At 45.8% G+C, this 25,191-nt stretch overlaps 1 protein-coding gene across 5 annotated transcripts in view; it reads left to right on the top strand.

Moving 5' to 3' along the window:
• The window catches only part of GRIP2 (glutamate receptor interacting protein 2), a 1,278,809-nt gene that overhangs the window by 994,786 nt on the left and 258,832 nt on the right, over positions 1-25,191 (top strand). The gene's annotated exons all lie outside the window — the stretch shown is intronic.

Raw genomic sequence — 25,191 nt, 5'->3', positions numbered from 1 at the left:
TTAAACCAAGCTGCTGCTGCTTCACGCTAAGCCATGGACATTATTGAAGACATTTATAGTCTTACCATTACATTATTCAGCTTAAGATTCCACCCACTCAAACCGAGCCTATTTAATATGGGAGTCTGGATGGATGAACTAATCATTTGTAGGACAGTCAGGTTTGAATGAATTGTATTTCCTTTTGATTCTTCGTAATCGTCGGTTTCTAAACTATTCTTTCTGCAAAAGTAGAATTTGCCCGAGACGAAAAAAAAATGTAAGTCTCGGTATGAGTGAAAGATAATTGAAATCATTTGTTACTTGCTTTTTACACGACACTAGTCAACCAGGAGCCACAAATGTTGGTCTCATTTCTATAGGAAAAGAGCCACCGTGTACTTGAAGGAGAGGTGCGAATACCCAATTCACTCAGCAACTTCTGTATCCAATTGTGCCCTTCTAGTATTAGGATTGTATCCATGTAAATGTAATCAGTTCATCAAAACTCCATTTTTGATGGTCACACAGGGCATTTTTAAAAGCAATTTCACTGTTTGCCAACCTATTTCAATGTGTCATTAGTTTTATATACTCAATTCATTAAGAAATCCACAAAACACAGAAAATCCCTAACCATTATTTATTTTTTATTGATTTAGCATTTGTAATGTGTGCCAAACCCATAGGCATCTGGGCGTTTGAGAGCAGGTAATAAACATTACAAGGTTACCACAGGCAACAGTGGAAAACAGTGGTTTGCCACAAATTATAATAAGAATATTTACAGACATAAGATATTGACATATGAAGTAATCCCGGTGGTACATAATCAGTAGTAATTACATGTGCAGTCTTGTTAACATAGGTAATTTGCAAATGATGTAGAGCAGATGTATTTGCAGAAGTGTGTTGTATAAGGATGAAACTGTAAGCATTAAGGCACAGAGGCTAAACATTGGAGGTGAAGAACCAGGCTTTGAGTTTTCTGTGGAATGTGGTGTGGGAAGGGTCAGATCTTATGTCTAGAGGTAGGGTGTTCCAACTTTGGCTGCCCCAACTGGGAAGCTACATCCCCCAGCCTTTGTTCTTTTGAATTTTGGAACAGAGAAGGAAGGCTGTAGTGGAACATGTGGTCTTGGTAGTTTTTGTTGGAGTTAGCATTTTGGTAACATATTTAGGAGCTATGTTGGTGAGGCATTTGTGGGTGATTGCCATTGTTTTGAACTTGATCTGGTCCTGATCTGGTAGGTAGCAAACTTTGTGTCTGATTTGAGAGATGTGTTCTCTTCTTGGTATGTTTAGTGCTGCCCCTAAGGCGTTTAGTGTGACCTGTAGTTCTTTAATGCTGGTGGTCGCAGTGCCAGCCAGGAGGCTGTTAAAATAATAGAGTTTCGACAGAATGAGGGCTCTTGCTAAGGTTAGGCAACTGTGTGCTGATAAGTAGGGTCTGCAGGCATTAATGAGTTTGGCAGTGTATGCTGCTGATTTCATTATGGAGTTAACTTGTCTAGAGAAGGTTAAGGAAGAATCCAAATACATGCCCAATGTTTTTGACTTCTTTAGAGACGGGAATGGTATTTCCATCTATCATGAAGTGATTGTATTTGGGGTCAAGTTTTTTTGAGGTGTTTGGGTGCCAAACAGGAGTAGCTCTGTTTTGTAATCATTTAGACAAAGTTCATATTGGGCCATCCAAGACTGGATCATCTGGTAAATGTCATTGAGGATGGTGGAGTCGGTGACGTAGTCTCCAGTTAGGTGTATTAGAATTTGCGCATCGTACGCATAGTTTGTGTAAGATGCTCCACGTTCATCCAGGCGACTGAAGAGCAGCTTGGTGAATGTGTTGTAATGCGTTTGTGACATGCAAGAGCCTTAAGTAACCCCACAGGGAACGGGGCAGGGGTGGCATTAGCTAGTTTGGAAAAAACTCTCATGTTACGCTCAGAGAGGAATGATTTTATCCAGGCAATGTCATCGGGTGAGAAGTGTGCAGCGCTGTCGAGGTGGTGGTATAGAATTTTATGATTTATTAAGTCAAATGCTGCAGAGAGATCTAGGAGAAGTAGCATGGCTAAATTTCTGTTGTCAATTATAGTGTCCATTTGGTTTTTTAGTTCGAGGAGTGCCATTTCTGTCTGTCTGTCGGAAAGCCGATTGGCGTAGGCCCAGGAGATTATTTTCCAGCTGTTCCTAAATCTAGCGGTAGGCGCCGTGGTCACAGATTTTCAGGAGGAAGGAGACCATTGTGATGGGATTATACACAAACTTTCTTTTTACATACACATGCTATTAAGTTATAGTAAATGTCTTTTGACCAATTCACCCCAACAATATGATCTCTGTATATTTCCCTTTCCATATTAACATCAAAACATTATTTGCTGAAAGCACACCCAGATCACACTCTAACTCCCACACTGATTGGGATTGTCGATGTGCCAAAGTCAAATCTACCCCTATTAAAAAAGAAAACATTTGTATGGGCTGAAGTAGACACAGGATGGGTGCCTTCTCCTCAAAGCAAAAATGTAACGCCTCTTGCAAGATGTTTTAATCAGACATCTAATAGAGGGGAACGTTCCACCCAAACCAAACTGGGCATGCACAATTTTAGTTGTGTTTTCTGAATCTGGGACCCCCAATTTAATAACATTGATTTCTTACAGCTTTCATCTCCTTTCAGGACAAGACACATTTTAAGACATAGACAGAGGGAGAGAGACTGACAGCCTCATTCGCTCACTCACTGACTGACTGATAGAGACTGCTTTAACTCCTGCTAGGCTCACTAGCAGGAGTTAAAGCAGTCTTCTGTGGGAGAGGGAGCAAAGGGTCACATCAGGGAGAAAGGTGTTCCTTCTTCCTGTTATCAATTCTTTTTCTCCATTAGTCAGTCAGTGAGTGAGCAAATAAGGCTGTCAGTCTCTTTCCCTCGGTCTGTGTCTTAAATTGTATATAGAACAGTAACACCACCTTTTTGAGGTCTGTATAATTTCCCCAATCTAATTGGTCAACGCATATGATTGAACAGTGATCCAAAAGTGACATCACAGTAAGCATACTCCTCTGCAGTCATTGGGCGTATTAATGGAGGCAGTCTGATGGGAATACCTTCTACACCCAGTTACCCTCCCACTTAATGTGATGTCATCTTAGGATTTCTTGCATTAAATATTGTAACATTCTCAGATAATGAATTCCACACACATCACCATTTTACTAATTTGTTCACCAGATTCCTCCCTCTGTCATCAATCAATTTATGCAATTTGTATTATGATATGGCCAATGGTCAATTACAAATTTTGGTAAATGTTTTATTGATACTTTTCTGTACAAATAATTTGTCCATCTCAATGTGACAGACTTGTCAGTGCGGGTGCTATGGCATGAGGCACTAGTTTGTGCCGTTTCTATGCAATTAACATTCTATACCTTTCTGTTGAGAAATTATGAACGAAAGGGAGAATACCAAATAAAAAATATTAAATTGCATCTGCAGCTTTGTCTGGCATCAACACATCATCTAGAGTCTTCAGTTCTTTAGCTGTTCGTGCAGGGCTAATATTTATGACCAGGAGGCATGGTGATGATGAGATCTTTGAAGTTTGGTTCTTAAGGGCTTTGACTTTTGATGCTCCCTCCTCCGCCCATGCCCCTGAGGCCAGTTCCCGGGTCTGTAGAGTTTTCAGATTAAGCTTTTGTTTTTCCGGGTATTTTCTTTTACTGCCTTCATGAGGGCTTGGGAGATGGAAAGATCAGATTAGGCAACATAGATCTGCTGAAACCCTATTAGTTCATTATGTTTAACACATAAACGCATTCAACCCATAAAATCCTGGTTTAGCATTTATATCCGGTCCAGCCTCCCCGTGACTAAGTTGTAAGCCATTTGTTATGTTTATGGCTGAGCTTACACCAAGTTCCTCTCCGTGAGAAGGTATGGGATCTGTTTTCACATCACTTGCAGGAGGTGGCATGGACAGACTATAGATGTCAAAGCTCAAACCTATAGTTGAAGCTAGATTCCGGTTGCTTTCTCTCCATTGCCACTTTTACAGTACATTTTTCTGGTCTCTTACATCATCTTTTTTCCATGTTACTATCAATTTTGATTGTGGCAGGATGCGTTCTGTTATTTGGGCATCTTCATCTTGGGCCTTGTCAATTATGGTCTTATTTGAGTGACTGCTAAATATTTCACATGTTTTTGTGTGTTTTCAAACTGCTGTGTGCAAGCCACAGCTCACGGTTTATTAAAAGACCTTGCTCTACATCTTGTCTTATGAGCTAGACTACCCTACACACTCAGCCAAGAGATCCCCTTTATCAGCAATTACACAATATTGCAGTAATCAAGATGATTACGTTATTTGGGAAGAAAGCATCCTGCGTTTATTTAGTGGCACATGAGACCATTTCAGGAATGGCACCACAAGCAACCAGTGAATGGTAAGATCGTGTCCATAACACGTCAACAATGTATTGTAAAAATAAATGGTTTATTTAAATACAAGTAGGCCCAGATGCATCTTGGGGGAAATAAGTACTATCACAGATCATATAAACACATTATGAAAACACAACACTATGCTTTAAAGTACACAGACCAAAGCATAGACCTTATTTAGAATTTCTAGGGAAGTCCAACCTTTTGATACACATTCAGTATAGGTCACATGCTTTGGGAGTAAAAACCATGAGTTGGTTTTAGATTACTTTGTTATACAAGGGCAGTAGACCCTAGCAGTTGTACCATGGCGCTCAGCAAAAAATCACACAGTAAACCAACCGGACAATATACTTTTCTGAATAGTGGAAAACGTATTCTAGGGATAGTAACAACCCTGTAACTCTAATTCAGGATAAGTTATTCTAGAGGAGTTGGACCTTGGGGTGTAATTCAAAATTACACTAACTTGTCAGCTCAGTGCAACACAGTCTAAATTCAGTAAGAATTGTTGACACTGAGGATTGCACCATGCATACCAAGGTCAGCTACACCTAATGAATACTTCAAAAATGGTACACAGCTATTCTAGGCAGGTAAAACCTATATATATATTTTTCGGAATGCCAAAACACATCTAAGGTAAGTAATAACTTTGCATATACTTTTACAAATGGCAGAACACTTTCAAGGTAAGTAAGAACTTTTGTAACTGTTCACTCTACGAGCTACAGTTACAAACTAACTTTTACAAGTAAGTACACTTTTAGACATTTGATTTACTTTTCAAGGCAGACACCTTTAAGTATACAGTCCTTCCCAATTGTATGACACGAGTTCTCTGAGGCAGAAGAGGAGACCCTAGTGGTCTAGGAGCCAGCTGCAGTCCGGGTGAGATAGGGCTCAGTTACAGGCAAAGTCAACAGGGGCCTGGGTGAACAGGGGCCTGGGTGAACTGGACGAGAGGACTCCCAATCACAGAAAACACTGCAAGGCTACACAAGGCTACACAGGAATCACAAGGGACTTAGGGTAAGTAATATCCAAGTCAGTACAGTACCTCAGCACAGAAGTAGAGTTTGCAGCAAGAAGACTCTGCAGCCAAACACCCAGACACTGAATTCCTTGTTGTGAAGACAGAACACAGGACCCTGGATGGGCTTTTTCAGCAGGTATCCACTGGTAAGGCTCCAGACAAGAGTTTCTGTGGCTGGATGCGGTTCTGTGGATTTGGCACCTTTTTCAGGAGCCAGAAGAAGACAGAATATTGATTATCAGATTTGCGTCACTAATCTGGTTCAGCACTCTGGTGAGGGGACTTCAGGGACTGAAATCGTGTCTCTGGAGAGCCAGGAGAAGGCCACCATGGTTTCAGCTCGATTTGGAACACTGTGCACCGCACAATGATATGATAGTTTATTTATATAGCGCCTATACACAATGTGTTTCAAAGCGCTTCAAGGGAAAATACAATGACATTCTTACAGGCCATGAACAGGAATAAGGATGTGAAATTAACTATCGTACTCGGCATGACAACATTTCATATAGTGCAAGAGCTAAGACATAAATAAGGAAGGGAGGGGGTCGGGGCGAGTGGGAAGGAAATGAAAACAGACGGGCGACTACCGTGCTAGGCCTGACTACATTTCAGGTAGAGTCGGAGAAAACCAAGAGGTGAGGGAGAGGGGTGCAGAAAGGTAGGGGAGGAACAAAACGAGCAACTATCATACTAGGACTGACGACATTTCAGATAGTGCTGGAGTAGGGGTGGGAAGGAAAAAAAACAGTAAGGGGAGGAGACAGACAAGGTTGCTATCAAACTAGGTCCAGGGACAATTCTAATAGAGTAAGTGCATAGAAGAAAGTAAGGGGATGAGATAGGAAAAGGGAGAAGGGAAAGGAGGAGAGAACCGAGCGTTGGCAGTCAAGAGTGGAGAAGCAAGAGGGGAGAGTGAATACAATTGCAGAAGTCAGTAGTAACACATATTGTTGCAAGCCAGGATACAAGATGAAGATGGGAACAGCATGATTCAGGGCCACCATGAGTACAAGATGCAAAGGAAGTCTAGCATGAGAGTTGAGAAAGGGTGACGCACCGTGAATGAATGAAGTCCATAACAGTCAAATCCAGCATTGGCCACAAGACTGTGATGGTGAAACCAGAATTTATCAGGACAGACTCCTGCAGAAGTAGGCTTGAGGGGGGTGAGGGGGGAGCAGGGTAGAAGAATCGAGCAAAACAGGCAACACCTGTGTGCGAGAATGGTGGGGGCACAAGGGGACATCACAGGGGGACCAGAGGGGTTGGGGATGGCCTGTGCGTACAGAGGGAGTAACACATGTTGGTACATGCTTAGCTGCTGTCTGAGCAGGGGGTGGGGCCCTGGGGACTCCTGGTCCAAACAGGAATTTCCCCTTTCTTCGTCTGCCCTTCGCTTAGGACGCCCAGGCGAGAGACGCCCTTGATCTAATAGAGCAGGAAGGATAAGGTAGAGCTAAGAAGGTGGGTGGTGCTTAGGCCAGGTGACCTAGATCCACTTGCACCTGCTCCCCATCTGCAAAGGAAGAGGCTGGAGGGCTCCTTAAGTAGGAAAAAAGAGCGGCAAGCAGGAAGACACCAGGTGGGCGGGGCTTGCTGAGTGGTGAAAGAGCGGCAGGCAGGAAGGCACCAGGTGGGAGGGGGCTTAGGCCAGGTGACCTAGATCCACTTGCACCTGCTCCCCATCTGCCCAATGGCTCAAGTTCCCAGGGTAGTGCAGCCCCGAAAGGTCGCAACATGATGTTGGATAGCTCGAAATGTAGGTCTTCTTGAATCTAGTGGGTCTCACTAGGCTCTGGGTCAGAGTATTCATTTTTGGAGACCCCAGGTCGATTGGAAGGAAGGGTAACGGGCTCAGTTTACACAGCAGGCTCTCTGGTCGCTGAAAATAGTCTCTGCCACCTTTTTATTCATGATCCTCTTCCATTTCAGTTCCAGTGGCCGACTACCTCTTCAGCTTCCAGGATTCCAGGAGCTGAGTTTTGTGCAGGAATCCAGCCTATCAGACATGCAACATTCAAACTTGAGGGGTCTGGGGGGAATTTGGCAGTCCTTTCAGGACTGCAAGCAGCCCAGTATGAACTGGATTCTCACAGGCAGGCTGCAAGACGAAGTGGTGTGAAGTTTTGGACTCCTCCCTCACTTCCTGCCTTCACAGACACTCTGGAGCCTGGGCAGGCTTGACCGAGGTCTCTTGCTAAAGATAGTTAACACAAAGGATTTACCCACCCTGGAGGTCAGGGAAAGGAACATGGAAGGACAAGGAACACTGAAATGGTGAGACAAAAAAGGCTATTTTGGTAAATTGAGCACCCATGAAAAGAGCCTGCAGTAAGGTGCAACCAATTAGTTAACAGGTTTAATGGCACCAGCCATTAAAGGCGAGCTTGTCCCTGTATCATAAATGTTAGTTAAAAGGAGAACGATTGTATCTGCCCAGCACTCTGCATAAGATGGGGTGTGCTGGTTTCACCTAATAAAATGTAAACTGGATCCAAAGATCTTTTGTACACTTGGAAACAGTAGTTCTCACAAGGTTAGCCAGAGACAGTTAAAGCGGCGCCCCAAGGGTAACCCTGCAACAACAAAAAAGATATTAACAAAAGTTGTTGGAGGATCACATTAAAGACACTATGGAGAGTCGTAAAAATGACCCATGAAAAGATTAAAAGAATCAGAGTGTGGAAAAGGGTTCCCACTCAGAGAGGTGTAGCGAGGTAAGAATGTCACAAGGCCTAGTACAACCGTTACTGCTGTTTTTTTTTATCCCCCATGTCCCCCATCTATTTTCTTTCTTGTTGCGCCTGAAAACACTTGCGTATAGGCGCCATACAAGTGTCCAATAATTAAAATAAAGTGACAGAAGGCTGATAATTTGCAGGGGCAGGTGGGAGGAGTGCTGGCTCGAATGAATAAGAACTTGATCAACAAAAAGTACATTTTTCGTAAAATTGATCCAGAGTGGAGGAGAGGGCAGACGATGGAGTGGTGTAGAAGATCCTTCTTAAAGCAGGTGTCCTTTGGTGTGAAATCAAAGGCATTTTCAAGGCAAGTGGAGAGATATAGTGTTGGGAACTTTGATTGCATTTTGTTTAGGAATTGAGATGTGCTTAACAAACATAAGATATAAACCAAAGGGGTTCAGCTGCTGTACCACAGGGTTTTTAAAGGCACAGTGCTGCAGTAATGCACGGGTGGTTTCTTGGTTTAGAAGTAAGAGACCATGTTTTATCAGGAATTTGGCAGTAGTCTGACAAGAATCAAACAAAGAAGTGGAGTGAAGGTCTGGAGTATGGTGTATCTGGAGAGTTCAGTGCTACGGCGTTCCGTAAAGAGTTTCTTTCAAGCAGACCAAGGAAGAGCGGAAGGCGCAAGTATGGAAAAAGGGAGAACAGTGTCAGTCCATGGGAGCTGGAAATTAGAGCAGGTTAAATCAAGAGGGGGCAACACAAACTTCAAGGGTGACTAGCTGTACGACTGGTAACTAAAGTCAGCCCCTACATTATCATCGCTGATGACCACGGTATGACTCGAGGTGTGTGATGAGGCAGCGCATCAGCAAAGCAGGAGTCGGGAGGGGGAACAATGGACTCAGATCAAACTGATGGATGGGGGATTTGCAAGAACAGTGGTTTTGCAAGATTTAAAAGGTAGTAAAGGGACCACAAGATGGTGGTGACTAGTTTGCCTGTACAATCAAGAGAGGCTGCAGACCTCCATGTGGAATAGTGGCAAAGACGGTGGGATTAGAGGCCTCCCAAGTCCAGGTTCCAGTGAGTAAAACAAGGTTGTACGTACCAGATGAGAGGAGGAGGCAATTGTCTCTTGATATTTGTGATTGTAACGGACAATGAGGGTAGTGTGAAGGATGGTGGAAGGAGTGCAAAGAATGGGAAAGACTGGTACCAAGGTGCTGAAAAGGGCAAGTGGTGAGGAGACCTGGTTGAGCAAAGCAGATAGGAAGGGAAAGGTGAATGTGTTCTCTTAAGCAGATCATCCCATGAATAGTGTTATCTGCCTGTATTGGAAGGAAGACAACTAGGAGGCTGAGGAGAAGGGGGCAAAGTGGCCAGGGCCAGACAAGCTTGCCTCTGGCGGTCCTCAAGCATGCTGTCAGTAATGTCTGCTGTGCCCATCTGTATTATTGCAAAGCAATGGACGGGCACAAGTGGGGTAAGGAGTGACCCAGAGCTGTCCTTCAGAAAAGAAAAGGCCAAAATGAAAATGAAAAATAGGTTGTAGCCTAGGCATGCTCCACAGTGTACAAAATGAAAGTAAAATGGAGGTCAGGCCACCTACAGCCAAAGGTTTGCAAGAATAGAATTATCTCAAGTAAGAACTACTAAATATAAAGGGTTACAGTAACTGGGACAAATAAAAGTGGCAAGAGCGACAGTGACACAGACCAGGATGGATATCCCCACTCACCCACACTGCCTTGTTGTGGTGGAGGGTTATCTTTGTTGATCTTCCACACTGCCAGATATTCTATTTATTATAATTGTGAATGTCAATACAGTAATTTTAAATAACACTCCGCATAGCAAAATAAAAAACAAATGCGACCTTGTCCATTAAAGCTCACCAACTTTAGCCCACAATGATGTAGCCACCACTGAAAACACGTCACTAGTGTAGTTTCACCAGAAATGTAATGTAGAAAAAAGTGGATTTTTTTTTAATGGTGTGCCATAGACCCACAAACACGCTTCCCTTCGATTTCTTTTTTTGGTTTTTTTTTTTGGGTTTTTTTTTTTGGGTTTTTTTTTTTTGGTTTGTTTGGGGGTAGCCATGTACCTAGACCTTACCTTGTACTGGTAAACATTGCATGGAATTAATCATATCAGACAAACTCTATCTAAGAAAAGAAAATGTATAGTTCAATTTGAAGTTGCAGAGTTACACCAATTTGCACCAGCGGAGCAAAACACAGAATTTGAATGAACAGATGGAAATACCTTTAATGTCAATAAAATCATGGTTTACAATATTGGGGTAGAAACACAGTCCAAATGACTTACTTCCTGTTAAAAGTCAAACACACGTAACATTAGTCCTTGACTTACTTCAATGTCAGGTAGGTCACATATAGGGAGCGTTCAGTAGGGATGGAGTTTGATGCACGTTTTGAATTGGACTGTGATGATTTCTCTAAAAGAAATATGTTATTTGGACAGAGTATTTGTACATTAAAATTGGCCTTCCCAAGTTAGTAGATTTCATATTTTAATAGGCAGTGTCTCCCTTTGCAAAAACTAGGCGTTTCCCATTGATTTATATTTAATTAAATATAGGCTTTAAATATGCTTAACTTTCTTTAAAGAAAACCTTAGACATTCACTGAAAAAGCACTGGTAAGAACGATGTTATGGTTCTAGAAGCAAACATGGCACTGCGCATGAGGTTGCACCTGGTGCTAATTGACACAGATATAGCATTTTGAAAATTACCTTTTGCAGTCCATTTGTACTTGCTTTTGTGTTGTCCCTCAAATCATAACTGAAACGTAACGCAAGCAGTCTGCAGTACTACTCGTTGTCCTAATCTGTTTCGGTTCTTCATGCCCTGCCGGAGCTGTGGGTATCCTCATGTCATCTGTGCTACCTATGGAACCTCAGCAGGGCATGGTGGTGGCTATGGTTTCTTTAGGAACCATCAAATGCAAATGTGTTTTGTGGGGGCAACCATAGCTACACTTCAACCAAAGGTATTTTTATCTAACTATTTTATGTTCAAATGTTTATTAAATTAAACATGCAAAAGTTCATCCTATTAACATAGAGTTCGTTTTTAAATTGTTGCATCCTTAGTAAAAAAAAATAAAAAAAAGGAAAGGGGAGCCATCATCATGAAACACTGAATGTGCAAAGAGACGGCATCAAAAAAATTAAATCGATCCTACAAGCCGTTAAACTCAATGCATCAATAATGGGTATATGAGAAGAGTCACTCAAATGCGCCAACTCCTAAAAGTCATCAAATGAAAGATTTCCGTTGGGTGAGTCAAAGCTGGTGATAGTGTTGTCTTCACACTAATTCAATGTCAGCTTGTTATATCCTTCACTCCAGTCAAAACAAAAATACCTTGAACTGTTTTATTCACAATCAAATTATTGTTGTTTCCTCAATTTATATAAAAATCCTCTACACGTGTTTCCCCATTGCCAGGTTGCAATGGTTCATCAGGAGAAAACGAATAGTATTATTCCCAAAGTATGACGATATTCTTAAATCAAAATCCTAAGTCCGAAGTAAATTACTCCCTTCTGTAAAATCTGGTTTAGATCCGGCTTAAATCTTAGGTCTTTTTCTTATGGCCTGGTTCAGGTTCATTTTTAATGAGCAGTGTTAAATATGGCCTTGATACGCCTTTCTCTCTCCTCGGGTGCTTTCGACAAGCCGTTAAACTCACACCATCTTTCTTCCATGTTATCCTTCTTTTGATGATAAACTTTCTCTGGCAGATAAAATAGCCATGTCGTACAGCCCATCTTCAAAGCTTGGTTTTCCTGCACTTTTCCAACATTTAAAAAAAAAATAAAGTTTTACTATAAGAACTGCTTTATATAACCATATCGATGTAGCTCTGGTAAACTCTGAGAGGAATCGGTCCCAACACACAGTCGGTATTCTTCAGGACGAGAGGCCCAGAATTGTATCAATCCTATTTAGAATTTCCTCCTGGAATAATTTACCCTTCAACTCCAGAACATGCATGAATGTTCCGATTTCTTTCTTACAATACCAACAACCTTCAGAGGATAAGAATTTGCAAGTAAACATTCTACTAGGCGACCAATACAATTGATGAAATACTCTGTTGTGCAAGGAGAAGATTGAGGTCAACTTTATAATGGCAAGGATTGGAGCACATCTCATACCAACCCTTTGCATATATAAATTCCTTCTCCCATTCAATATGACACCATACTACAGTCTGGTTATTGGTGGCGGACAGCATCAATGTGTATAAAGAGGCCGATATGGGAGTGGATTTCATCTAATATATAAAGCTGTATGTATGTATGCGTGTGTCTACCAAATTTTGCATGGATTCCACTTCTGTCTGGGGCAAGATTGTAGTCTGGTTGGTTGCAAAAATCTTATATGCAAAAAACAAAATTGGATATGTGTGCATGTTTGTCCGGCTATATAAATATTCTCAAATGTGCTGAAGCCATTGAGTGACTGAAACATGCCGCACAAAAATCGAACATCACTTCGAAAAGCTCCATCTGATGCAAAGCGAAAGTCAATATAGAGCTTCTGAAACACAACAACAAACGGCAGTACGGCTTGCCGGCCAGTGGACAAGAGCAAATTTCTCTAGGGCAAGTGAGATGCCAGAGCAAACCTGAAGCAAGACTTGCCGACGAGCAACATCCTCCAGTGCACATGAGACACCACTCGATCAGGACACGGGCAACGGCCGGATACCCCAGCTAGTGATTTTATAAAATCCTGGAGGTTTGTATATGTTCACCTTCAGTATGTCAAAAATAGATTGGAATATTGAACTTAACTTATGGTAGTGTGTCCTCTCTCTTGTCTAACCTATACTTACATTTCAAACATTCAAAATCTAGCTAATTATCTAGATCTAATATCTGGTTGATGTTTCCAGACACCTGCCTTCTGCCAAGACTTCCAGTAGATAATTTGATTATTCATTTTCAGAGCAGGATTTCTCCATAGTGAAGCTTCCTTAGATAACAGATAGTTTTCTCCCTTTTCCAAATGTCCTTTCTTCCACTCCATCATCAAATGAATAACTGTTGGGTAAGTAATCACAGGGGCCCCCATAGTTGGAATACAGTCTAACAGAATTGGATCTCAGTTGGCCTCAATCTTTACCGAAGTGCTAGTCTAGACCACATCCATGTTACACCAGTAATGCAATGCTCCACGTGTATATGCCCTGTGTTACATTTTAACTCTAGAAATTCAAAATCCTCCTACTAGTAGGACTTTGCAAGACAGATGGGAGTTTCTGTACATCTCTTGCCAAGCCGTACTCCTATCTGCAGCAGGTCTCCACTACTATGAACAGCCTCTGGCAGGTTGGTACACTGTTTGGTTGGAATGCTCCCCACAAACATTCTTTGAATGTTTTATCAATTTCACAATAATCCTTACTAGGTAGAGGAAGAGGGATCATATGCAAGAAACAAAGATTCTTCAGTGAGAGTCATTTCCCCCCAGATGGACAGTTGAGTTTAGACCATTTCCTTCATTGAATACGCATCTCGATCAACTTTGGACAGCTGTTCGTCTCTGGACAGATATTAGACTGTAAGTCTATCCCTAATCTTCACACCTAGATATAAAATCTAATGTTTAGCCCAATTAAGATTTCCTGCCGAGAACCCTAGTACAGGAATTTGACATTAGATACTTTCCAAAGTTAATCAAAACCTCTTCTAATTGTTTAAACGTGTTTCCTGGATCAGATAAGAGTACCATAAGAATGTAAAACTTTAGAGGAAAGATTACCTGTATTGATCCCTTTAATCTGGTCTCTTTATAGAATTGCAAGAGTACAATGAATAAATCAAACGGCAGTGGAGAGAGAGGACAACCTTGATGTGTGTCTCTCTCAATTTTAAACATGGATGATGTCACACCATTTACCATTAGATGAGCTCTGGACCTACTATAGAATGCCTCAATTATTGACATAAATTTTGGGCTACATTTCATTAGTCTCAGCTAAATCTTAAGATAATCCAACCCACACTGTCAAATGCCTTCTCACCATCATGTTGACCGCTAAAACATTATATATCATATTCTTGCATGAGTGAATTAGCTCTATCTGTTCCCACAGATTGTCTGAGCTACTACGACTGGGAATGAAACCAGTTTGGTTCTTATGAATTATTATTGGTAACTCCTCGCCCAGCCTATATTACAAAAATGTTAGCTAGCAATTTCACTTCTGCATTAAGGAGTGATATTGGTCTACATGTGCACATGTATTACCATGTTTGGGTGTGACCGGAATGAGTGCTAGATCCATTGACCAAGGTAATATTCGTTTTTCAGAAATTCCCAATAAGAGTTTCTGAATCAACTCAGATAATATATCACCAAACACTCTATTTAATTCTATTTGAAGTCCATCTGGACCTGGACTCTTCCCTTCTTGCATTAAAGTGATACATCTCATAATATCTTCTGTGTCTATATTATTCTCTAGAATATTAATCTCTAGTCGGTCAATGGAGATATCCCGACCTCATCAAGAAAATTATGCAGACACTGAAGATCCTTTTCCTCTCCTCTTTCATAAACATCCTTATAATAAAGTGTTTTATTACCACAGGTTAACCATACTGAAGTTTTCTTTTTTTTTTCTTCAATTTACTTCTGCTGGTCAAGCACACTGACCAGATGAAATGTACACCCTGGGCAGGTTCTGGCTCAGGGCAAGGCCAAATCATGCCGCTGGCTCCTCACAGCCATGTGTGTCTTTGGGTATCACCATCATATCCCTGTGCCCTGTTCCAGGACTGCAGACATGGCTCGATAGTAGCAGCTGGTGATTTTGAATTTTCTTAATCATTTTTTAGATGTCGGGAATAAATGTTTACCCGTAATGAGCATGACTATTGATGGATAGCGATGGAGCTGAGAGGCAACGAGTACGGGGGTACAGTGTGCTCAAAAAGGTTTCCCCCTTAACAATTTGTAATAGTTGAAATGTATCTTGCAGTACATTTTTCTGAAAAATTGTCTACAAAGCCTTCTGTTTTACCATATCTTCTTTAGTGTGTGGCACAGACTGAGGAATTAACAAATAGCATGAGTCTTGTGAGGGTTAAACAAAATAATTCTCCAGCATGGATTCACATGCTCATGAATATTCCCCATCGTCAGGCTGGGAATCCTCGGTACAGAAAAAAAAAATCAGCATCAGCTTCGTTTCTGATCTGTCTTTCCTAGTGACCAATCACTGATCTCTGGGTCATACTGCCCACAGCCAATGACTGCCCTCTACCTAAGCCCCGCCTCCGGCAGCCATCCTCAGATTTTTACTGCACGTTCAAGTGTTGGGAGTGCTCGTGCTGTAGCTCTTGAGCTTTTGCTGCGTGTTCTCGCTTTTTCAAAGAGAATTTCTAATTTTTCGGTTAAATTGAGCCTCAAGCTCCACCGTCTTTACATCCGAAATGGGTCCCCGTTGATCGGATGTTTCTACGCCACTCAAGAGTGAAGATTTCGTTGAACGAGGCTTTTGGAGGATTCCAGAAGTTTCTGAGGCCTACCCCGGACATGGCCCAGGATAAAGGGAGCTCGACGGCCGGGAAGCTGTTCAGGGCCTGCCCTGGATCCCAGCTGCAGAACATGTTCAAGGAAGATGAGCATTCCTTATGCCCCTACTGTCTTCACAAGGACAAAACGCACGTGGAGGAGGACTGTGCGTTTTGCGGGAACATGTCGGAGCGGACCATGAGGGACCGCCATCTTTGTCTCGCCAACTGCCTGGAGGGAAAGAGACCGTCGGGTGAGAAGAAAAAGAATAAATCAGAGCGGTCTTCCAAGTCCTGTGCGGGCACCGGGAGCACCGAACGGTCGGGCTCCTCGGCTGCCAGGCAGGGCGCACCCTCCCCGGCGCCATCGACCACGAGCCAACGCTCTGGCAAGAGGAAATCCGAGAACTCGGCCAAGCTTCTGGTGAGGCCCCGGTCGATCTCGAAGATTTCGGCTGAGGGGGAGCGAGGCAGGGAGCCCTCCCCCAAGGTGAAGGCCACAAGCACGCAGTCGGTGACTTAGGCCTTGATTCACCCAGCCAAGGCCTCTATCGAGGTGGTCGTGGCAACCCTGGCGCAGCCTGCAGAGGTTACACCTGTGGTAGAGGCCTTGGGGCCCAGAGTCTCCCTGCCACCTCGGAGGGAGGCATCTTTCAAGCCCATCGAAAGAACCCCCACGAAGCCCCCGGCGGGGAAAGAGGGGGTGGGCCAGTGGCCGTCGTGGATTCAGACACAACCTCCGAGGAGGAACTTGTCAAAGCCCCTGAGGGCCATGACGTGGGCATGGAGGAGGACCAGCCCGTCGAGAGGCATCCCGACGAGGGGGACGACGGAAGCGACGGCGGTGCCGACGGGGCACCAGACCAACCGTCGCGCCCGTCGCAGCCAGTCCTGCAGGACAACTCGGCGGCCTTTTTGATGGCAATTCAATCCTTATGCTCTGAAATAAGGACTAGATTGCTGTTATCCCCGACGGAGGAGCCGGAGCCAGGCCCGACGGAGGAGCCAGGGGCAGGTCCGTCAGGAAGTCCACCACCCAAGAGGAGAAGAACATATCCTCCTGCACCCTTCCAGCCCTCGAGGCCTGCTCAACCCTCCTCCCCGTCCACGGTCCGCAGGGGATGACACGGCAACGGCCACGACAGGCACGGAGACGAGGGCGGCGACAGCGGGGTGGACCTCCCGTCGTCCCCCCTCCCCGGGCTTCCCCGCCCGATGAGATTGGATCCTTCCATGCGATGATCTCCAGGGCATCCAAGCTTTTCCAGCTCTGCCCCGAAGAAAAGGAGGGGTTCCTCTATCAACATCGAGAGACCAAGAGGAAGACGGTTCTCACGTTACCTCTACTGGATGACATCTGGTACGAGTGGCTCTCCCTCCTCAAGAACCGTCCACGACGCCAGCAAAAAGGGACCGATACGAAAAGAAGTACCGGGTCCCCGACGTGGCCCCTCTATGCCTTAGAGCACAGCCGACCCCGGATTCAGTCGTCTCGGCGGTGGCCAGGAAGAAGGCGGGGGAGGGGCATCGACATCGACTTCACCGCCGGACAGCGAGGGAAAGCAGCTCGACGCGATGGTACGACGAGCTTCACATTGGTGGCGACGAATATTAAGGAGGCCAACGCCCTGGCTATCGTTGCCCGCTACGACAGGGAACTTTGGTATAAAATCGCTCTCTTGTTGGACTTCCTGCCAGACAAGAGGGCAGAAGCCCTGGAAATCCTGCAAGAAGGCGAGGTGGTGTCGGACCACGCCATAACAGTGGCGACGGACATTGCTGACACCGGTTTCCACCAGTTGGACAACGGTGTTTGCCTCAGGACATACAAGCCAAAGTGTTGGACATGCCCTTCGACGGGAACAACTTGTTTGGGGAAAACAGTCGATGAGTCCCTGCAAGCCATCAAAACGGACACGGGGACAGCCCAGGCCCTGGGAGTCCTCCAGCAATTGCGGCTGTCCTTTCAGAACACCAGAGGCGAGCAAGAGGCCTCCAAAGGTTCCGGCAGCGGCTCCTCTACCTACCGTCAAGCGGCCCGTTCCTCGTCGCAGGAGGCCTATAGAGGACGGGGCAAGTCTGGAGGTTCCCGCCATCATCGCCAGGGAGGTCAAGGCTGCCTCGAAACAGGACTGAACCGACCGTGGCGTTGGGCCCCCACCGAAGCACCCCGTTGGGAGGCCGGCTGGCGAAGTTGGTCAGCGTGTGGGAGTCCATCTCCACCGACCGTTGGGTGCTGGATACACTTGCCCAGGGGCACACCCTCGAGTTTCTAAAGTGCCCTCGCGTGCCACCCGTGGCCAGGAAGGAGAACCACGTACCCCAGCTGCTGCTGGAGGTAAGGGCGATGCTCAAGAAAGGTGCCATCGAGCTCGTCCCAAAGAGACTTCGGGGCTCCAGGGTCTACTCAAGATACTTTCTCGTAAAGAAGAAGACAGGAGGTTGGCATCCCATCCTGGACCTGCGGCAACTGAAAAGGTACATTAAGGCTCAGAAGTTCCGGATGGTCATCCTCCAGCACATGCTTGGACAGCTGGAGGAGGATGATTTCCTGTCGTCGTTGGACTTGGAGGATGCCTACTTCCACATCCCCATTCTAAAAGGACACCAGAAGTTCCTCAGGTTCGTGGTCCAAGGACGGCACTACCAGTTCAAGGCCCTCCCGTTCGGATTAAAGTCGGCACCCAGGGTATTCACCAAGTGCCTAGCACTGGTGGCGGCGTAGCTACGCCTGCAAGGGATCCACGTCTATCCCTACCTGGACGACTGGCTCATCCGAGCAAGGACAAGGGAGCTCGCCCTAGAACACACAGCGAAGACAGTCCAGCTACTCGCGGACCTGGGGTTCTCCATCAACTTCCCCAAATCCTACCTGGTCCCTTCGCAGGTCGCCCTGTTTCTGGGAGCCAATCTCGACAGTGGCACAGCTGGCCTCGCCGTCCAACAAAAGGACGAAAGCCATCCTGGGCAAGGTGCAACACCTGCTGGCCACAGACGTAGCCAGGGTAAGATCCATCAAATCCCTTCTCGGGATGATGTCCTCCTGCATCTATCTGGTACGCTTGTGCAGACTTCGAATGTGTCCACTGCAAGAGTTCCTCGATGCATGCTGGATCCAGGCGACGGGCAGCTTCGAGGACAGGATACCGCTCAACGAAACCTTCCGACAAGCGATCCGGTGGTGGGGCACCCGCACTCATCTGACGTGGGCGCAGACTTTCAGACCCCAGCTCACCAGGTAACAGTGACGACGGATGCCTGCTTGGAAGGGTGGGGAGCGCATACCGGAGATCTCCACGCGAGGGGCCTTTGGCTCCCGGAGGAAAAACAGCTTCATATCAACATTCTGGAGCTCTGCGCAGTGTTTTGGGCCCTCGGGTCCTTTCTTCCGTCCCTCAAGGGCAAGGTGGTGAGGATCTTCACCGACAACACCACCACAATGTTCTACATCAGGAAGCAGGGTGGAACCAGATCCTCAGCCCTGTCCAAGGAAGCCCAGGATCTGTGGCACTGGGCCGTCGACCAGGGGATGTTTCTGGTACCTTTTCATCTGGCAGGGATAAAGAACACCATCGCCGACTCACTCAGCAGGGAGCTGCGCTCGTGCCACGTGTGGGAGCTACGCCAGGATCAAGTGGATCGACTCTTCAGGCTGTGGGGCAGACCCCAAGTCGATCTCTTCACGACAGCGACGAACTCCAAGTGCCAAAGGTTCGCCAGCAGGTTCCCCTAACTGAGGAGCATGGGCGATGCTTTTCGTTCCCCTGGGACAACCTGTTCCTCCATGCTTTCCCGCCGTTGCCACTGCTACTCCGGCTCGTCAACCAGCTCAAGAGGTCCCGGTGCAGGATGATCCTCGTCACACTGGTGTGGCCGAGACAGATCTGGTTCCCGGACCTTCTGGACTTATCGGCGTCCCCACCAGTCAAACTGCCCGTGGACACGGATCTTCTCTCCAGAGAAGGAGGCGCCATTCTTCATCATGACCCGAAGTTGCTGAACTTGCAGGCCTGGCTCCTGCAGCACTAGAGTTTGGGGGATACGATATACCGGCCGACTGCAGAGAGGTTCTTGCAAAGTCCAGGGCATCCTCAACTCTCAAGTGTTACGGACACAAATGGAAGAGGTTCTCTGTCTGGTGCCGGGCACAGAAGATTACCCCTCTACGGATTACGGCCCCTCAAGTACTGCCGTACCTACTGTCATTGGCCAAGGCTGGACTAGCTCACGCCTCCATCAAGGCGTGAGCTAGTCCAGATACACATCTGCCATCTCCAGATACACCAGGACAACAGGACGGGTATCCTTGTGGTCTCATCGCCTGGTGAAGGAATTTATGAAGGGACTATTCCGCTTGTTCCCGCCGGTGAAGGCCCGAGCCCCTGCATGGGAGCTCAACATGGTGCTGACTAGGCTCATGGGGACCCCGTTCGAGCCTATGTATACAGCACTGTTGAAGTTCCTATCGTGGAAAACAGCTTTTCTTGTGGCCATCACCTCCGCACGGCGTGTGGGAGAGATTCAAGCCCTATCTTGCAAGCCTCCATACTTGACTTTTCACGACACGAGGGTGGTGCTCAGGACGCACCCCTCCTTCATGCCCAAGGTGCCGTCGGACTTCCACCTCAACGAGCCCTTGGTGTTACCAGTTTTCTTCCCGTCGCCTTCATCGCCGGCCGAGAGGACTTTGCACTCGCTGGATGTAGCTAGAGCGCTGAAGTTCTACGTGGACCGCACAAAGAGTTTTCGGAAGACGTCACAGCTTTTTGTGAACTTTGGACCTGTGAATCAAGGGAAGGCTCTCGCGAAGGCTTCCATTTCCAGATGTCTCTCCGGCTGTATCATGCACTGTCACCGGTTGGCAAACCGACCGCTGCCCGGCCGTCCGAGAGCCGATTCGACCAGAGCGATCGCTGCTACCACGGCATTCTTGTCTGGTGTGCCCCTGCTGGACATCTGCAGGGCTGCTACGTGGAGGTCGACGCACACCTTCACGAAATTCTACTGCGTCGATTGGGATTCCAGGGAGGAGTCCAGGGTCGGCCAAGCAGTGCTCCGCAACCTGTTCGCCTGAAGGGCCTGGTGAGGAGGTAAGAGTTGCTTAATGTTGAGCCTTTTGCCACCTCCCGTGGTTGTGCATGTGTGTACTGCTATGTAATCTTATATTCATGAGCATGTGAATCCATGCCAGACCCCATGCTGGAGAAGGAACAAGTTACTTACCTGTAACTGTTGTTCTCCAGCATGGGTCTGGCATGAATTCACATGCGAACCCTCCCGCCTACCCCTCCGCGGGTCTTCACTTGGTCATACTGCCACTTTGCATGCTACCAAATCTGAGGATGGCTGCCGGACTCGGGGCTTAGGGAGAGGGCAGTCATTGGCTGTGGGCAGTATGACCCAGAGATCAGTGATTGGTTACTACTAGGAAAGACAGATCAGAAATGAAACTGATACTGATTTTTTTTTTTTTTTTCCCTGTACCGAGGATTCCCAGCCTGACGACGGGGAATATTCATGAGCATGTGAATCCATGCCAGACCCATGCTGGAGAACAGTTACAGATAAGTAACTTGTTCCTTGTGTTCAATCCAAAACAATGTGTGTTACGTAATGGCAACCAAATAAGTTTAGCTCTCCAAAGGAGCATGAGAGTTTATGGATAGTGAAAAGATATGCGAGGAATGTTCAGAGTTTCGGAGACCTGTTTCTGAATAGATCTACTTTGCAACAGTTTGTGGTCAGGGTTGTAATTCAGGTTACACTTTGTCTCTAGGTTCCAGGAGTCCTGGAGTGAATCTCAGTGGTTACAAGTAGTCGATGGTCCTGCAGTATTGTGGTTGCTTGGCTTCTGGGTGCCAGTTTATTTTCTTCCCCTTTCCTCTTTCTCATGGGTAAACGCGATTTGGGTTCTCTGGTGAGATGTGGCTCCTCCACCCTGCCAGCATCTGGACAATCGCTTCTAGCAAGGCTGACCGTGCTAGCCTCTCTTCTGAATTGTTCCCTTTCCTGATTAGTTTTCCCAAGTCTGTATTTTCCTTGGTTGGTCGGCTAGTCCCACCAGTATCTGGATTATTTCTCCAGACTAGCCTGTGACTATTCCTGCATTTATTCATCAGCTTTGTTTAGGTCATTTAGTTTTGTTCTAACCTGCCTTTGGGCTGAGATCGACACTCTAAATACTCACATCTGATATCATGATCCTGGCTGCATTCTTGCGATGGCCCACCCTTCGTGCCTTCTGCTCTACAGAGCCCTCTTCAGCCATTGGCCCCCTTGCATTGTATCTTTCTGTGGGCATCACTTTCTACCTTGCTCTGTTTTCAACCGTCTTTCAATCGCTTCCCCTTGTCTCCTTCACCTACTCACCTCTGTCCTCCTAGGGCTCCTCGGTCCTTCCAAACCCTTAATTTGCCTTCCTTCCTTCCGCCACTCATGCTCGCCACACAACTCCACACTGTCTCCAAACTTGTACGCTCCACTTTAGCACCAGCCTGCATTTTTTTATTGTCCTGCTACCGAGTTGGCCCCGAGGAGATTCAGTTGAAACACCTGGAATAGTTTACCGTATCAGAGAATTGGGCGAGTGCTGCACATCGCACCCTATTATGTGAAATCACTAGTGCTTGCATTACTGATTGAAGCTGTGAATTCAAATGGGTCAAGTCGTTTGGGTCTACCGTCTTCAAATGAAGCCTCCCAGTCATGGCAGCCACTTGATTCCACCATTGTTCTGGAGTGGTGTGTGTGCGGTTTGTTTGTTTCTGCCTGCTGTCAGCTGACAGCCTGGCCAATCTTCATTTAGTCTGTCTCAATTCCAATGTTTGTGTGGGGGAAGAGTTATTAATAGCCTTAATAACTAGGGGGAGAATGGCTGCTAGGCTCTCTGATCCCCCGCCCATATACATCCTCTGAGGTTTGCATTATATTGAGGGTGAATGTTACTGGGCCTGGGCTCCATCTGCCTTGCCCCCTCACTTTTCTGGATCACAAATAGAACTTAACAGGTAACACTTGAAAAATCCAATAGATGCCAGGTCACCAACAGTATACTCAAGACATTTCCAACACGTTTCGAAGATGCCTGTACCCACAATATGTCAACATTGCCAACTTAAGTTGACCATTCCCAATAGTGCTAGGAATGCCTCTGTAAGAAAGGTTGAATTATTGATGTCTGATGAATCCTGAGAATGTTTCCTTTCTCCCCTGGGGGGAGCCCAACCCTTTTGGGACTTGGAAGGACAGAGTAAGTTGGATCCCATTGTGGGTGACCTCCCACTTTTGTCTGGGGACAAGGACTGAAGAATCGGTATTCCTTTTCACCTAGCCTCACCATTTGGCCTCACCATTTGTTTGGTAAATGGGAATTGAGCAGAGTGGACATGTCCAGGATCCCTTTTAAGGTGGATGGCTTGGTCTCTGACTTGCCTAGATTACAGCCTCCTTGTGACACCCAGAACGAATCGGAAGTCTTACTCTACTCCAAGGTGGGTCTAAAATACACCAGGATATCATAGGATGGAGCGCCCAACCACGGGCTGACATTGAGACCACAGAAGGAGGTAAGTGAAATCGACAGAGAGCCCATACCTAAAAGGTCAAGCAGCCCCATAGCCCACACAGGACTGACATTCAGAAAACCCTAGATGTGGACAAAAGCAACAATGAAATAAAGCGCAACCAAAGCGGGGTCTTGCAGGCCTGTAGCCCAGCTGGGTCTCATAACTGGAAGAACCCAAGAGGTTGGAATGGAATAATGACGACAGACTGAACATAAGATGGTCTGAGAAAGCCCCTGGCTTACCAGAGGCCGAATGTGGGAATATTTGGATATTCGAACAGGAACAAGGAGAAAGTGATGTTGGCTAAAGATCAAGAGTACAAACAGAGGACCTCCTGTTCAATATATCTCTGAGAAGGGTATAAAGTAAGTGTACTCCGGAGACCCCCGGCCGGCCGATATAGAGCCGAGGTTTTCTCCAAAGTACTTTAAGACGAGATAGCTGCACCCTTGATGGATGGGGGTGCAGATTTTTTACTCCAACACCAAACAATAAGGACAACTCAACGGTTTGGCAAAGGGAGTATGTTTAATGACGAGAACAAAAAATGGGGAGTCATGGAAATCGGTGGTGATGCAATCCTCCTTCTCGCTTCAACTCCAATGAAAATCATACAAGTTGTAACATTTATACTCAAAACTCGTCATAATTGACGTATAACACTCAAAAGTTAATATGCAATTCTATTGGTTAGGAAAAGTTAACTTTAATATAGGTACTATATCTGTATATGGTAACGGAGTGAGGGGATTTGGTAAACACTGTCAGGTGGGCGTCTAAGCCCTTCCTTTAAAAATGACTACTGTAGACGTCACTAAAAGTACAAAGTCCTATTGGTTCTACTAACTATAGGACCCTAGATTACTTGGTCCATTGTGATTGGGTTGGCACCGACCCCATGCATATTCTTCCACTTTGCTTAGCAGCACGCAGAATGGTCGGCCAGGTGCGGGATGCCTCTTAGTTACCCAGCATTTCTCCAATTATGTTTACAATCAATCACCGCTTCAGCAACTATGTGTCAATTATTTCACTGTGGTTGGCCTCAACTGCATCTTCTGGCTGGAAAAGTTCTGATATCTCTGCCTGGGCGAATGCCAAGCATAGGTGTGAACCCGTGCCTCCCCTCGCTGAGCTGGTCACGTGATTCCCACACCGTGAATTTTCTCGTTTCTCTTAATTTGTGTATTTGATTCTTATTTAGCTCAGCCACCTGCCTACGCTTCCTCATCTTGACCTTTCAGAGACCGGATATTATGTTCTTAAGTTTCAATTATATGTAGCTACTGTTCGTTCCTTCTTTTGGTATGACCTTTGCTCTCTTGGCACAAGTTGCATCTGCCGAGTTTCGCTTCAGCTGTCTCTTCTCGTTTAGTTAAATATGAATCTCTGTTCATTCGTCCTTTAGTAACCTGTGTTAATTCAGCTTCGTTTGCAAAGTGGAATTGCACTTATAATACTGTGCTTCGGTTGAGGTAGATGTATGTATAATGTCACTTGCCGCACTATTATTCTAGTTAGCATAGCAAGCCGTACTGTTTTCTTAGCTTTCTTGCGGTTCCAAGCATATATACAGGTGTAAACTGATCGACTGTATTCATTTTGCTTACAGCTTAACTCTCTCGTATTGTTGACAGCATTCTTTCACTTTAGGTTCACGATCTCTTCTCTCATGGCGTTTCCGTCTTTGTGTCATTCTCGGGTTGTCATTTCTTCTATCTGTGAGTTTGTCCGGGTCCTCGTGACGTCACCATTCGTCTTCCATCAAGACCTTTTTGGTTTCTTCCGGGACTGTACTTGGGCAATCTTCATTTCGTCTCATTTGCTGGTAGGGTTTTCTTAATGGATACCTTACTGTCCATGGTTTTCTGGGTATCGGTACTTCAATAGGCATTGCTC

This window comes from Ambystoma mexicanum, chromosome 2p (genome assembly GCF_040938575.1).
Source record: "Ambystoma mexicanum isolate Mex_15411 chromosome 2p, UKY_AmexF1_1, whole genome shotgun sequence".
Classification (NCBI taxonomy): Eukaryota; Metazoa; Chordata; class Amphibia; order Caudata; family Ambystomatidae; genus Ambystoma; species Ambystoma mexicanum.
This window is presented reverse-complemented; position numbering and strand designations above follow the sequence as displayed.